Here is a 6,000-nt window from a genome sequence, read left to right on the forward strand (position 1 = left end):
CTCTCCACCAACGTTGTCGGCGGAGAGTCACCCACTAGTGGCGAGTGTGGCCAATAACTCTCGTGCATTTTGATCCACGGAGCTCACTTCCACCAGAGAGCTGTCAACAAGCTGATCAGCACTGATCCCTCTGGTCATGAGATCTGTCGGGTTTTCCAGTCCGGGGCAGTGTCTCCACGCAGAGATGTCTGTGAGGCGTTGAATCTCAGTCACCCGGTTCTGCATGAACTGTTTCCACTGAGATGGCTCCCCTGTGATCCAGTGCAGAGCTATCGTTGAGTCTGTCCAGAAGTGTGACTCGTCTGGCGTTTGTTTCAAGCTTCGCATGACGTAGCTATGCAACCTGGCCGCCAAGAGACATGCCATTAACTCCAGTCGCGGTAGTGTCAGTTGCTTGACTGGAGCGATTCGTGACTTGCTCATCAGCAGGGTTGTAAAAGTTACTTCAAAAATGTACCTAAGATGCAGTTACAGTTATTCGTACGAAGATGTACCTAGGTGCGTATCTAGCTACTCGCTTAAAAATGTACTATCGGGGAAAAATGAAATGCGAACAGAGGAGCACGTGGCTCGCGGTACAGGCTGCGCCGCCTGGAAGTGAGTCTAGGGGCGAGGGTGCGTGGCCTACTTCGATGTGTTCACGCCCCTCGATTGGCGCTCCCCCAGCTTCGGCAGTGCGACTCTCAGTGCACTGAAAGCTGTCACCGCTATCTTTGCCTGCTCGGCGAGTGCGGCGAGCTTCTTTGCACCGCACGCGCTGAGCCAGCAAAGATAGCGGTGATAGCTTTCAGCGCACTAAGAGGCGCACTGCTGAAGCTTGGGGAGCGCAGAGGGAGAGGCGTGAACACGCCGGTGTAGGCCACGCACCCTCGCTCCTAAGCTCACTTCCAGGCGGCGCAGCCTGTACCGCGAGCCACGCGCACCTTTGTTCGCATTTCATTTTTCCCCGATAGTACCTAGGTACAGGTACAGTTACTTCAAAGGTACTTTTTATTTTAACGTCAAGTATTTTTCTCAAATTTGTCACATTATTATAGGAAGTAAATCCTTTGTATACTGGGATGCACACAAAAGCAAGTTTGATCAACGTGCTTTATTGGTGTCAATGGGAGAAATAAGGCAAAACGCTCTCACCAGAGCATTCGAAGACTTTGTCCTTTTTACTGGAGTGCTCGATTTGACCTCAGAATCAGGACTTCTTCGAAATGTTCATCCGACATCTTCGATCGCAGTTTGGTAGCAATTGTTCCTCCTATGCTAATTCGCGCTCCACCGCCGCACTGCTTGGAAGCCCTGTGTTGAATTTTAAGAACGCGATTTTCAGCCGCGGCATGTGCTTGAGACAGTCCAGACTTCTTGTCGGAGCAAGTTCGGTGTACTGTACAAACTCCTGCTCCCATGAAGCAGATGAGGGCGATGTTTCGAAGTTAAAGGAGTGCTCACAGTCTTCTTCATCCTCACCACTTTGTTCGCCTGACGACTCTTCTTCTATAGTTGATGTTCGCATAAGTTCGTTCTTTAGATAATCCCAGGCCCGCTTCCGTTCCCCTTCGTTGTCTATCCATGCAACCTTATATTTTGGATGGCATACGGCAGATATTATCAAATGTTTTTCTTCCTCCATACCTGCAAACCTCTTTTTGACCGCCGCGATTAAGCTCTCGACCACCGGGCGGCAGTACCTCAAGTTCTCCGTCAGCAACGCCGACAATTTTTTGCGAAGTGAAGCCACTGTAGGCAGGAGATATGCCACGAACATGCTGTTTTCGAGCTGGAGAAGAGTTATAGCTTTTGCAAGAGGTGTAAACACCTGAACATACTCATCAATAAAGTCAATGTCTGACTTCGTGAATCCCGGAATTTAAAATTCTCACAAACTTCCTTCAAATTTCCCTCACTGTGAACAAGCATTCCGTGAAGCGATTTGAGGCAATCGTATGCAGAGTTCCACCGCGTGAGGACAGGCGTGGGCAAATATCCTTCACAACTTGAAGAGGTGGCGTCAGCAACCATATTAAACCTCGCTTGCTTCTTCCATAATGCCGAGCACTGGCTGAATGTCTGCCTTCTTTGCTTCTTCAGCTGCGGCGACGATTCTTCAGTGTTCTTCACGTCCTGCAGAATTGGAAGTAGCATCAACCGATTGCCGCTGTAAGAGTTTGCCAATTTAACTTCGTTGCGATCAGATTCAGCATATGGCACACACAGCTCTGGTGGTGAGGAAGTGAGTAGACCCCATCAGATTGGTCACGAGCTTCGAGGACGTTATAGATTGGAACAGGAGCACAGATTTCCTCCTCTATCTCATTCTCCAATGATGTGTCTGTGTAGTTTTCATACTAAAACCCAAAATGGCTGTATAAAAAAAAATAAACATTTATTCTGGCCAAATTGTTCGAATTTTCTAGTAAGAAATATCAAATATTTCATTTTCACCTAAAAGCCTTTATGAAATTGGAACCGCTGTCCGTTGTGGTACAGGTCAGTTTGTCGAGGATATCGTACTCTGTGTATACGCCTTCTAACGTAGATGCAAGAACATCGAATCTGTGCCTTCCTCGAATGCGACGACAGCCCAGCACAAAAGAACACCTTTCCAGCGTGTCTGGGTCGATCCCATGTGCTGTCACCCCAAGGTAACTCCTTGAGACACCAAAATAAATTATAGCACTGAGAATACCGCATAATGAAGAGAAACCACGACAGTTACCTCTTATGAAGTGACCAGCAGTCCGCAGTAGAAGAAACATACTGAAGATCGCCAAGCTTTTTTCTTATCACTTCCTTCGTCTCAGCCGCATCCTTACTGATTTCGCTCATCAACTTGGGTCGACTCATCACGTGACGACGTGACGGCCAGGGAAGCCGCACTGCATCAGATGCCTGAAACTCATCTGTTCCACGAAGGAGAACGGCAGGATGGCATTCACAACCAGTTCCTGAACCATTTTGTCTAATGCATCTGAAAACCAAATATTAGTCCACGCAATAAATGCAGGGCTGCTCTTCGGTAGCAGTACGAATATATTTTAGAACGTACTGTAGACAACTTTCCGTCTGCCAACACTCAATTATGTTAAAGAACTCCGGCACGTAGCCAGGATCTTGTTGAGGGCGGGAGGGCGGGTGGGGTAGGGGGGGGGGGGGGCACTATGATAGGATGCTATAGGTGGGGGAGGGAGAAAGGAGGGCCCAGCAAAACAAGATTTGAGGGGGGGGGGGGGGGGGCAAACCCCTGGCTACGCCTGAAGAAACTCCCTCCTGGTTTCTAAACTACCCCCTACAAATACTACTTCCAGAGTCACAGTTATAATTACGTGCGGAAAATAGTATTGTGAGACCTTAGAGATGTAAATGTTCATTTCACACAATTAAGCACAACAAAACTGGCAGGCTTGGTTGTCAAAACTTAATGCAGCAGTAGAAGGATACAAACATCAAGGGCAGATAATCTAAGTACTCGTTTTCTGGCCGAACAGGTACTTCGAGCACCTGATGTAGTCTGCCACTGATGGCTGGACTGCTGCTATTCTATGTTGTGGAGGCCCTGTGCTACATTCGGGTGTTTCCTTGGGTGCCGCGGCTTTCCGTTTTACCCCAGCGACATTCGTCTTGCTCTTGTCGACACTCTTTAGTGCTTCCTTGTGAGACCTCTGGAATAAGCAAAGCATGACTTGTTAATACTTATTGCACCGTATCGGAACAGCTCAGGTTTCACCTAGGTTTCATCATTAGCACTTTAGACGAAAACGATATTTCTGCCAGATGCCAAAGATGGTCAACAGTGGCGGAGAATTCCGGATTAAAAAGGGAAAAAGTGGTTGCTTTCAGTAAAACTAAAATGAAGACGATATCTAATTGCCCAATGACAAGGCAGCTTACAAATTATTGTTGTGGGTCGGTTCATTTTCTCGGAAGCCCAGTTTACCTAGCGCACCCGGACATCTTTGTAACGACTTCTTACCGTCGCTCCATACGCCCTGAAAAGTAGACCTGCACCGTAATTTTGTATAAGTATGACCAAATCTTTTTTTGTTACCCATGCCTGACGGAGACCGGACTCCGGTTGAAACGTCGAAAATAAAGCTTCCGTTGTTCTACCGAGGCACCTCTACTTCGTCATATATAATATATAAATGAAGTCAGAGTAATGAATGGGTCGAAACACGTCGAAAACGAAAAGTGAGTTGACGCAGAGAAAGGCTTTAAACAACGGTTTCGAGGGGTCCTGCAAAGTTCTAAGTCCCAGTTACCGAACATCCGCAGTTGAGAACAGCGAGAAATCAGTAGCAGGCGTATTGTACGCACGAAAAGTTGCTGCCCTGACGTGCGACGCAACGTCAATCTCTTGGCCGACTGGCGGACGTAAACGCACATAGTACGGAGCATAACAAACGTTCAAGCATATACTGGACGTCCTTCAAGAGACATGCGGCGCTGCGGGGTGCTAAACGCGCGCGGTTGGTGATTAACGGAATTAGCTTGAACCGGCAAACATATCTCTCTCACCGAGAAATAATAAGTACGACTGTGTTCACACCATCTTAATTCTTTATAAAAGTAGATTTTATTGAGGTTTGAGGGCTAGAAACTAAAAAAAAGGAATTCAAAAAGTGAAAGAACGCCCCATTGAGCCCGCCATCTAGCGTAGAGGCCAGTAGCGGCGCAACACCATGCAGTTCTGCATCCTACGGCGGTGGCATTTTGAAAACGGGTTCGGCTGTGAGCCCCTTCTCCCTCTTCAAGACGGGGGGAGGCATGAAAGACTTGTCAAAGCTAGAGTCACCATAGAAGCACGGTACCGGTCGGTCTTTGGACTGCGCCAGCTCGCTTCGCGCCTCGCAATGGCTGTGCCGTATGCATCGCCGGTTTTAGTGATTTTAATTTGTTCATAAAAGCCGAAATAACGCGAATTACGCCACGACGATTTTCTCTCCGTGTTCCCACGTTGTCTGGGGTCAGCCTCAGCGCAAGTAAAAAAATAATTAGAGGGGCCTTTAAGTGAGGCGACATTCGTTGCTACATTATAAGCATACTTCGTCATGATTAATGCGTAAAATAAGCTTATTCCGTCATTTGATTAACATCATTTTGATTACGTGACTTATATTTGCTACACGAGTGAAAAGACATTATCCCGGGACCAGGATGGAAAGCGAGTTTTGAAATTACTAGGCCTTATATCGCGCCTCTATCCAAAAGCGGCCAAGAACGGGCCCATCTCTTCTTGGATGGAGTTTTTTCGGGAGGAGGAGGAAAAACACTTTATTTAGGAACACAAATTCAGTACTCAGCAGATGCTGCGCTTGCCACGAGGCCAAGCTCGTTCACTTGATCGAACGACGTTATAGCGAATTAAAACGGAACCACGAGGTTTCATCGAGTGACACTTTAATGAATAGCGCCGTTCATATTAGGGAATGAGTCTAGTTACATCGACAGCTCGGATTAGCTTCTTTTTGTAAGGTGACGCCTTGTCTGCCGCCGCGAAGCGGCGTAAACAAGGGGTCCGAGTATTTTTTTTTTAGCACGCGTCCCAGTGATACACGCGCGACGAAGCGTCCCTACAACGAGCCGCCGCAAACGAACAGCAGTGAGCAGTTACATCGACAGCTCGGATTAGCTTTTTTTGTTTTTTGTTTTTTTGTAATGAACCACCTTGTCTATCGCTGCGAAGCGGCGTAAACGGGTGGTCCTCATGTGTTAACACGCTACCCAGTGACACACCGCGACGAAACATCCCCATGTCCTTAGAGGCTACAAACAACCTATTCGCTAAAACGTCATTCGCGAAAACGTCCATTCGCTCAAGTGATTCCTATTCGCTAAAGTGTCATTCGCTAAAACGTCATTCGCTTATATAATATGGACCACTTACCATCAGATGCTTTCTGACATTAGTCGTGCTAGTGACGGACTCCGAGATTATCTTGAGTTTCGGGGCGCACTTCAGACACCTAACATCAATGTGGGAGGCACTCACTTGATCGAATGACGTTT

This window comes from Ixodes scapularis, unplaced genomic scaffold (assembly GCF_016920785.2).
Source record: "Ixodes scapularis isolate PalLabHiFi unplaced genomic scaffold, ASM1692078v2 PGA_scaffold2__306_contigs__length_199485367, whole genome shotgun sequence".
Taxonomy (NCBI): Eukaryota; Metazoa; Arthropoda; class Arachnida; order Ixodida; family Ixodidae; genus Ixodes; species Ixodes scapularis.